We start from the raw sequence: 10,227 nt of genomic DNA on the forward strand, positions 1-10,227 counted from the left end.
ATTGGAACCACCTGCAAGCAATTTCTCTGTCCACTTCCCTAACCAATGAACATCCCCTTCCATCCCCCTTCCCTCATTACTCCGTTCCTCAGTGATGAATTATCCCTAAATTGTGTTATTCTCTGGAGGGGGGCGGGCGTGCTGACGCAGGTTGAGAAGTTGTCTTCTGCCTTCTCCCTCCCGTTTCCACAGAGAGAGAGAGAGATACAGAGAGATTGATAATACAGTAGTAAGTTGAAGCCCGTTTGATCACAAACAACTTCTCTTCTTCCTCTCTATTCCTCCCTTTCTGTTACAGCAGCTCTGAATACAGGGACAGATCAAAGATTCCATCTCTCCGTCCCTGCTCTCCTCGCCCCATATGAATTAAATCTCCCAGTAATTACAGACTTTCGTGAGGGGAATCGGAGAGTCGAGCAGGAATATGGTCATGCCTTCAAATATTCCGAAGTGTAATTGTTTCTTTAACATTTCCTTCCTAAAGAAGAGCTACTAAAGTGCAGTACACACAAACAGTGGGTGGTAGTAGTCTACATCATGACTGATTAGGGATGTCTATGCCTGTGTTCATTCCATATCCCCTCTCCTGGCTTTAGGTAGTGTTGTACAGTAGGCCTGTGTCCATTCCCTATAGTGTATGTTTGAAATAGTAATGGTGAGCTTCACATGCTCACTAGGCAGAACAGAGACCATTTACCATCAGATCCAGTTTGACCTCGAGACCATTTACCATCAGATCCGGTTTGACCTCGAGACCATTTACCATCAGATCCGGTTTGACCTCGAGACCATTTACCACCAGATCCGGTTTGACCTCGAGACCATTTACTATCAGATCCGGTTTGACCTCGAGACCATTTACCATCAGATCCGGTTTGACCTCGAGACCATTTACCATCAGATCCGGTTTGACCTCGAGACCATTTACCATCAGATCCGGTTTGACCTCGAGACCATTTACCATCAGATCCGGTTTGACCTCGAGACCATTTACCATCAGATCCGGTTTGACCTCGAGACCATTTACCATCAGATCCGGTTTGACCTCGAGACCATTTACCATCAGATCCGGTTTGACCTCGAGACCATTTACCACCAGATCCGGTTTGACCTCGAGACCATTTACCATCAGATCCGGTTTGACCTCGAGAGACTGTTACATCTCACACTAGGACTATGACCAATGTTTATTGAGTGATCGAGTGTCCTACTGTCCAGATCTACTTTACATGTCTGTCTGGAGTTAGATAGGGTTCCCACCTGGCCTCATTCACTAGCATCCTAACCGTGAGGTTACAATGGACCACTTTACCTGTACACAGGACAGAGACTAGACTAGTGACACCATTCAAGGACAAACATGCAAATAGATACAGCAAGTTTGTGCACATTAACCAAACAACTCAAAATATAAGTCTATATCAAATTATAGAACAGATACAAGTTAAAACACATTACAGCAGCGTTTCCCAAACTAGGGGTCTGAAAGTGGGGTCGCGAGAGAAACTGTAAATCGCGCTTGGTTCATAGTACCGGGGTTACGTCAGTAACCTCTAGTAGCCACTAGATGCGGTTGTAGTAAATAGAGCAGTTTCAGTTATCTTAAGAATGGTTTAAAAGACCAAATATTATGTCCCCATCACTGAAGGATAATACTCTCAGGAACACGTACACTGAGTGTACAAAATATCAGGAAAACCTGCTTTTTCCATGACAGACAGACCAGGTGAATCCGGGTGAACACTGATCCCTTATTGATGTCAACTTTAATCAGTGTAGATGAAGGGGAGGAAACAGGTTCAAGAAGGATTTTTAAGCCTTAAGACAACAGACATGGATTGTGTGTGTGCCATTCAGAGGGTAAATGGCAAGAATAAAGATGTGAAGTGCCTTTGAACGGAGTATGGTAGTAGGTGCCAGGCGCACTGAGTTTGTGTCAAGAACTGCAACGCTGCTGGGGTTTTCCACACTCAACAGTTTCCCGCGTGTATCAAGAATGGTCCACCGCCCAAATGACATCCAGTCAACTTGACACAACTGTGGGAAGCATTGGAGTCAACATGGGCCAGCATCCCTGTGCAATGCTTTCGACACCTTGCCCGACGAATTGAGGCTGTTGAGGGCAAAAGCGGGTGCAACTCTAAACATTGGCCACTGATTTCATCATTTCATTTTTTTTTTTTAACATGGTGGGATCTGGGAAAAGTTTTGAAATCAAAATTGGTCACAGGCCAAAAAAGTTTGTGAATCCCTGCAGTGCAGTCTCTGCAGATATACTGGTAGCTGTGTTCTGCTAATGAAGATAATTATACCCAGACTGGGGTGAATATCCTGAGCGTTCAGTCACTAGTCGGTCTTATACGGCAGCAGCCCAGCACACTGACAGAGGGGGAACGGAAAAGAGCGCTCTCTCTCCCTCTACCACTATATACCTAAGGGATCTAGGATTGCCTGCATCCTCTCCATCCTTCCCTCATCTCCTCTGTGCTTCAGTGACCCAGGAAGACCCCTGCTGTCTCCTCCTCAGCCATGGACCAGCCAATCTGGCAACAGCCAGGCCTCGAGGGCTGATCTAGGGTGATATAACTGGTAGTGAGGTCATTGCTGTGCCAGGCCAGTCACACAATCCTGAAAGACCCTGGCCTTGTAATCTTCTTAATAGACCAGCAGATTGCTACTGTGGTCGTCAGGGTGAGTGTGTGTGTGTGTCAGTGTGTATAAGCAACTCTGCAAGTGTATGTTTCGGAGTCACTTTTGACCAGGGCAAATTGTCCAGATTAGTGTGGTTTTGCGAGTGTGTACCGGGGCCACAGACACATGCCTTTTCTCTCCCCTCTGGAACCTCTCCTGATGTTCTTATCCCAGTGTGACTATCTGAGAGGAGCAGAGCTGCACAGACAGTACATGGTGCTATATTTAGGCAGAAGTGCTGTCTCCTAGCACCCTCTGTTGGAACTGCACTGTATTGCTCCCCAGACCGGAAGGAAGGAAACTCGATGCCAAACTGATAGGATTTTTACTTAATGTCCTAATGTGATAAACGGAGCAGATTATTTTATCCAAAGTTACTTCAAATGAATGCATTATTATACAGCAAATTGTTGAGTCCCGGGGGAAAAAAAACATGGTTCGCAAAAAATGTTGACTTGAATTTACATTTATCTTCAGATCTGCAGCCATGGATTAATGGACGTCCACAAGGCATTTTGAATGACTTAGTTGTATTACAGTACTACTAGTCATAAAACACTCACCCCCCTCCATGTTGAGTACTTTCAGTTGATGCCAGATTTTCCCCCAGCACACCAATGATATGTAGCCCATGTAGGGAACAAAACAACAAACCCTGATGTTACTTGAACCAACTGTGCCAACAGACCGTGTTAACGTTCTTCTAGCCTGGTCCCAGATCTGTTTATGCCAACCTTAAGCACGTACGGATAACTGCAGATGTGAAGTGTGTCTGAAAGTGGGCGTGGCGAAATAAGTGGGTGGATCATCAGCGATGGGTGGAAGTAACATCAGCGCTGTTTAATTTGTTAGGTGGTTTTGATTTGAGTTGTGTTTTCTGTTTCTTAACAGATTTTCATTGGTCAGTTCCTCTGTGGTATTACTGATGCTTTGTTTACGTAGCAGGTTAGGATAATTAAAGTAGAAGGTTAGGATAAATAAAGTAGCAGGTTAGGATAAATAAAGTAGCAGGTTAGGATAATTAAAGTTGCAGGTTAGGATAATTAAAGTTGCAGGTTAGGATAATTAAAGTAGAGGTTAGGATAATTAAAGTAGCAGGTTAGGATAATTAAAGTAGAGGTTAGGATAAATAAAGTAGAGGTTAGGATAATTAAAGTAGAAGGTTAGGATAATTAAAGTAGAGGTTAGGATAATTAAAGTTGCAGGTTAGGATAATTAAAGTAGAGGTTAGGATAATTAAAGTAGCAGGTTAGGATAAATAAAGTAGAAGGTTAGGATAATTAAAGTAGAGGTTAGGATAATTAAAGTAGAAGGTTAGGATAATTAAAGTAGAAGGTTAGGATCAATAGGGTAGCAGGGTAGGATCAATAAAGTAGGAGGGTAGGATAATTAAAGTAGCAGGTTAGGCGATAAATTAAAGGGTAGGATAATTAAAGTAGCAGGTTAGGCTAATTAAAAGGTTAAGCTAATTAAAGTAGAAGGTTAGGCTAATTAAAATAGCAGGTTAGGCTAATTAAAATCGCAGGTTAGGCTAATTAAAATCGCAGGTTAGGATAATTAAAGTAGCAGGTTAGGATAATTAAAGTAGCAGGTTAGGATAATTAAAGTAGCAGGGTAGGATCAATAAAGTAGAAGGGTAGGATCGATAAAGTAGGAGGGTAGGATAATTAAAGTAGCAGATTAGGCTAATTAAAGTAGCAGGTTAGGCTAATTAAAGTAGAAGGTTAGGCTAATTAAAATAGCAGGTTAGGCTAATTAAAATAGCAGGTTAGGCTAATTAAAATCGCAGGTTAGGATAATTAAAGTAGCAGGTTAGGATCATTAAAGTAGCAGGTTAGGATCATTAAAGTAGCAGGTTAGGATCATTAAAGTAGCAGGTTAGGATAATTAAAGTAGAGGTTAGGATAAATAAAGTAGAGGTTAGGATAATTAAAGTAGCAGGTTAGGATAAATAAAGTAGCAGGTTAGGATAAATAAAGTAGCAGGTTAGGATAAATAAAGTAGCAGGTTAGGATAAATAAAGTAGCAGGTTAGGATAATTAAAGTAGAGGTTAGGATAATTAAAGTTGCAGGTTAGGATAATTAAAGTAGAGGTTAGGATAATTAAAGTAGCAGGTTAGGATAATTAAAATAGAGGTTAGGATAATTAAAGTAGAAGGTTAGGATCAATAAAGTAGCAGGGTAGGATCAATAAAGTAGAAGGGTAGGATCGATAAAGTAGGAGGGTAGGATCGATAAAGTAGGAGGGTAGGATAATTAAAGTAGCAGGTTAGGCTAATTAAAGTAGCAGGTTAGGCTAATTAAAATAGCAGGTTAGGCTAATTAAAATAGCAGGTTAGGATAATTAAAATCGCAGGTTAGGATAATTAAAGTAGCAGGTTAGGATCATTAAAGTAGCAGGTTAGGATCATTAAAGTAGAAGTTTAGGATAATTAAAGTAGAAGTTTAGGATAATTAAAGTAGAAGTTTAGGATAATTAAAGTAGCAAGTTAGGATAAATAAAGTAGCAGGTTAGGATAAATAAAGTAGCAGGTTAGGATAAATAAAGTACAAGTTTAGGATAATTAAAGTAGCAGGTTAGGATAATTAAAGTAGAGGTTAGGATAATTAAAGTAGAGGTTAGGATAATTAAAGTAGAGGTTAGGATAATTAAAGTAGAGGTTAGGATAATTAAAGTAGAGGTTAGGATAATTAAAGTAGCAGGTTAGGATAATTAAAGTAGCAGGTTAGGATAATTAAAGTAGAGGTTAGGATAATTAAAGTAGAGGTTAGGATAATTAAAGTAGAGGTTAGGATAATTAAAGTAGAGGTTAGGATAATTAAAGTAGAGGTTAGGATAATTAAAGTAGAGGTTAGGATAATTAAAGTAGAGGTTAGGATAATTAAAGTAGAAGGTTAGGATAATTAAAGTAGAGGTTAGGATCATTAAAGTAGCAGGTTAGGATCATTAAAGTAGCAAGTTAGGATCATTAAAGTAGCAGGTTAGGATCATTAAAGTAGCAGGTTAGGATAATTAAAGTAGAGGTTAGGATAATTAAAGTTGCAGGTTAGGATAATTAAAGTAGCAGGTTAGGATAATTAAAGTAGAGGTTAGGATAATTAAAGTTGCAGGTTAGGATAATTAAAGTAGAGGTTAGGATAATTAAAGTAGAGGTTAGGATAATTAAAGTAGAGGTTAGGATAAATAAAGTAGAAGGTTAGGATCAATAAAGTAGCAGGGTAGGATCAATAAAGTAGCAGGGTAGGATCAATAAAGTAGCAGGGTAGGATCGATAAAGTAGGAGGGTAGGATAATTAAAGTAGCAGGTTAGGCTAATTAAAGTAGCAGAGGTTAGGCTAATTAAAATAGCAGGTTAGGCTAATTAAAATCGCAGGTTAGGATCATTAAAGTAGCAGGTTAGGATCATTAAAGTAGGAGGTTAGGATCATTAAAGTAGAAGTTTAGGATAATTAAAGTAGAAGTTTAGGATAATTAAAGTAGAAGTTTAGGATAATTAAAGTAGCAAGTTAGGATAAATAAAGTAGCAGGTTAGGATAAATAAAGTACAAGTTTAGGATAATTAAAGTAGCAGGTTAGGATAATTAAAGTAGCAGGTTAGGATAATTAAAGTAGAGGTTAGGATAATTAAAGTAGAGGTTAGGATAATTAAAGTAGAGGTTAGGATAATTAAAGTAGAGGTTAGGATAATTAAAGTAGAGGTTAGGATAATTAAAGTAGCAGGTTAGGATAATTAAAGTAGCAGGTTAGGATAATTAAAGTAGCAGGTTAGGATAATTAAAGTAGCAGGTTAGGATAATTAAAGTAGAGGTTAGGATAATTAAAGTAGAGGTTAGGATAATTAAAGTAGAGGTTAGGATAATTAAAGTAGAGGTTAGGATAATTAAAGTAGAGATTAGGATAATTAAAGTAGAAGGTTAGGATAATTAAAGTAGAGGTTAGGATAATTAAAATAGCAGGTTAGGATAATTAAAGTAGAGGTTAGGGTAATTGAAGTAGAGGTTAGGATAATTAAAGTAGAGGTTAGGATAATTAAAGTAGCAGGTTAGGATAATTAAAGTAGAGGTTAGGATAATTAAAGTAGAGGTTAGGGTAATTAAAGTAGAGGTTAGGATAATTAAAGTAGAGGTTAGGATAATTAAAGTAGCAGGTTAGGATAATTAAAGTAGAGGTTAGGGTAATTAAAGTAGAGGTTAGGATAATTAAAGTAGAGGTTAGGATAATTAAAGTAGAGGTTAGGGTAATTAAAGTAGAGGTTAGGATAATTAAAGTAGAGGTTAGAAGAATGAGGTTACGGTCAGGAAAAGGGTTAGCTAAATGCTCAGAGATGCAGCCATACAAAACAGACTTAAGCGGCGACAAATCTGCCCAGTTCGCTTTCCATCCATCCACTTGTGTTGATAAAGCCGTTTATGTTGACACACCAGTGTTTCAACACCGGCAGCCATGTTGAGGTAGTTACCCATGACTCCCCTTAGGAGTTGGCTGTTACAGCACAACTCGATCTGGGGCCAGGCTAACATTATTCCACAAAGAAGTTATACAGTCAAAATGTTCAGATGGAGATGTCGAGATATATTTCATGCTACGGCAGAGTACCATTCAAGATCATCATTCAAAGCATCCCAAATGAAATAACACCGCAGTAACAGTCACAAGATAAGAACATCAACTTCATTTGCACTTTATGGAGGAAGAGGAACGTTTTAAAAGTGCATATACTTCCAGACATGGAGTGGAGTCGTTGATACTGCAGCTCTTGTATTCCGTAATTAGGCCGGATATCTTTGATGAACTATATTTTGAATTGATTGAGTGATTCCAGTGGGAAAAATGTGTTACAATCATGGTTTATTTTCAATCAAAAACAATTAGCAGTAGTTTAAGCACCAAATAATATAACGTTTAGTAGTTTAAGCAGTACAGTGACCTCACATTGCCTCGACGTTATCAATGCATGACCTAGTTGCCTCCGACACTTACGTGATATCAGATTTCAAACAGGAAAGCAAATGGGAGAAGGATGTCTGAATGATTGATAATGGCATATCCTCGAACACACATTTCGTATTCAATAGGTATAGAAACCCTGGGCAGAACTAATTGATTTCTACGTAGACTTTTAAACTTCACAATAAACATGATCATCCCTGTAGATGAAAAGGGCACAACAGCTCAATCTAAGGCAGACAGTCCAAGTGAGATTGGCTACAGAATTGCATAGAACTGCTGCCATTAACTTTTTATATTGATATTCTGCACCAGGATCAAAGTGTGTTTACATTTTTCACAGAAAGAGGCTAAATATTGATTCAAGCTTCATACTACTTTCTATGCCCACAAACTAGGCAGATTAAGGTATATCGTGAGAGATACTCTTGACAGTGCATATTTCAAACTTCAAACAGCACTGGATTTAAAACTTTAGAGGAACTGTCAAACAGCTTCACCACGTTCAAACAACCTCACCACAACGTTGGGACTGTTGGTGTTTTAAAACGTAGGGGCTCATTTCAGGAAGGAGAAAAAAAACTATAAAGGACGCCTCAAAAACGTCCTGACAACGTTGATACGTTTGCTTGCAACGTTCACAAACATTCTTACAACATCGGGCTGTGGTGTGTCGAAGACCCCCCCCAATGAAAGTGCTAGGACCACACACACCTGATACTTGGCGGTTTACATACCCACACTTAACTATCGTCTGGGTCTACATTCTTCTGTATAGTAACCGTCACTACATGCTTTGGTTTGTCAAGGTGTCCATATTCACACTCACCTGTACCAAGGCTATATGGAACAGAAGTGACAACACAATTCACTAGTAGCTCCTAAATCGCTCCACTAACTGATGCTGTTCAAATAGCAATACCAATGTATACAAGTAGTACCAATACAGTAGTACAGTGATTCTATCACATTCTAGAGAACGTAGAATTCTATAGAATCCTAAATAACAGTTCTCTTTGACCTCTAGTGTTCTGATATTGTGTGAATGAACATTCATGTCCACCATGATATTTCATTAACGTTATTCAACCAGCGGGGGAGAGAAACATATACATTATATAGAGAGATAGGAGCAGTACGGAGAGCGGAGAGGGGGATGAAGAGAGAGAGAGAGAGAAACATATACATTATATAGAGAGATAGGAGCAGTACGGAGAGCGGAGAGGGGGATGAAGAGAGAGAGAGAGACATATACATTATATAGAGAGATAGGAGCAGTACGGAGAGCGGAGAGGGGGATGAAGAGAGAGAGAGAAACATATACATTATATAGAGAGATAGGAGCAGTACGGAGAGCGGAGAGGGGGGATGAGAGAGAGAGAGAAACATATACATTATATAGAGAGATAGGAGCAGTACGGAGAGCGGAGAGGGGGATGAAAGAGAGAGAGAGAGAAACATATACATTATATAGAGAGATAGGAGCAGTACGGAGAGCGGAGAGGGGGATGAAGAGAGAGAGAGAGAAACATATACATTATATAGAGAGATAGGAGCAGTACGGAGAGCGGAGAGGGGGATGAAGAGAGAGAGAGAGAAACATATACATTATATAGAGATAGGAGCAGTACGGAGAGCGAAGAGGGGGATGAAAGAGAGAGAGAGACATATACATTATATAGAGAGATAGGAGCAGTACGGAGAGCGGAGAGGGGGATGAAGAGAGAGAGAGAGAAACATATACATTATATAGAGAGATAGGAGCAGTACGGAGAGCGGAGAGGGGGATGAAGAGAGAGAGAGAAACATATACATTATATAGAGAGATAGGAGCAGTACGGAGAGCGGAGAGGGGGATGAAGAGAGAGAGAGACATATACATTATATAGAGAGATAGGAGCAGTACGGAGAGCGGAGAGGGGGATGAAGAGAGAGAGAGAAACATATACATTATATAGAGAGATAGGAGCAGTACGGAGAGCGGAGAGGGGGATGAAGAGAGAGAGAGAAACATATACATTATATAGAGAGATAGGAGCAGTACGGAGAGCGGAGAGGGGGATGAAGAGAGAGAGAGAGAGAAACATATACATTATATAGAGAGATAGGAGCAGTACGGAGAGCGGAGAGGGGGATGAAGAGAGAGAGAGAGAAACATATACATTATATAGAGAGATAGGAGCAGTACGGAGAGAGGGGGCGAGAGAGGGGGATGAAAGAGAGAGAGAGAAACATATACATTATATAGAGATAGGAGCAGTACGGAGAGCGAGAGGGGGATGAAGAGAGAGAGAGAGACATATACATTATATAGAGAGATAGGAGCAGTACGGAGAGCGGAGAGGGGGATGAAGAGAGAGAGAGAAGAGACATATACATTATATAGAGAGATAGGAGCAGTACGGAGAGTGGAGAGAGGGGATGAAGAGAGAGAGAGAGAGAAACATATACATTATATAGAGAGATAGGAGCAGTACGGAGAGCGGAGAGGGGGATGAAGAGAGAGAGAGAAACATATACATTATATAGAGAGATAGGAGCAGTACGGAGAGCGGAGAGGGGGATGAAGAGAGAGAGAGAAACATATA

The 10,227-nt window shown here is 39.8% G+C and overlaps 1 long non-coding RNA gene across 1 annotated transcript; it reads left to right on the top strand.

Annotated features, from left to right (window-relative positions):
• Positions 1 to 4,253: 4,253 nt before the first annotated feature.
• On the top strand, positions 4,254 to 6,914 carry LOC127906746 (uncharacterized). The gene is made up of 4 exons (XR_008062743.1): positions 4,254 to 4,568; positions 5,673 to 5,694; positions 6,435 to 6,499; positions 6,734 to 6,914. It is a non-coding gene; the product is annotated as an uncharacterized LOC127906746 (long non-coding RNA).
• The last annotated feature ends 3,313 nt before the right edge of the window (positions 6,915 to 10,227 follow it).

The sequence above is a fragment of the Oncorhynchus keta genome, chromosome 13 (assembly GCF_023373465.1).
Source record: "Oncorhynchus keta strain PuntledgeMale-10-30-2019 chromosome 13, Oket_V2, whole genome shotgun sequence".
NCBI lineage: Eukaryota > Metazoa > Chordata > Actinopteri > Salmoniformes > Salmonidae > Oncorhynchus > Oncorhynchus keta.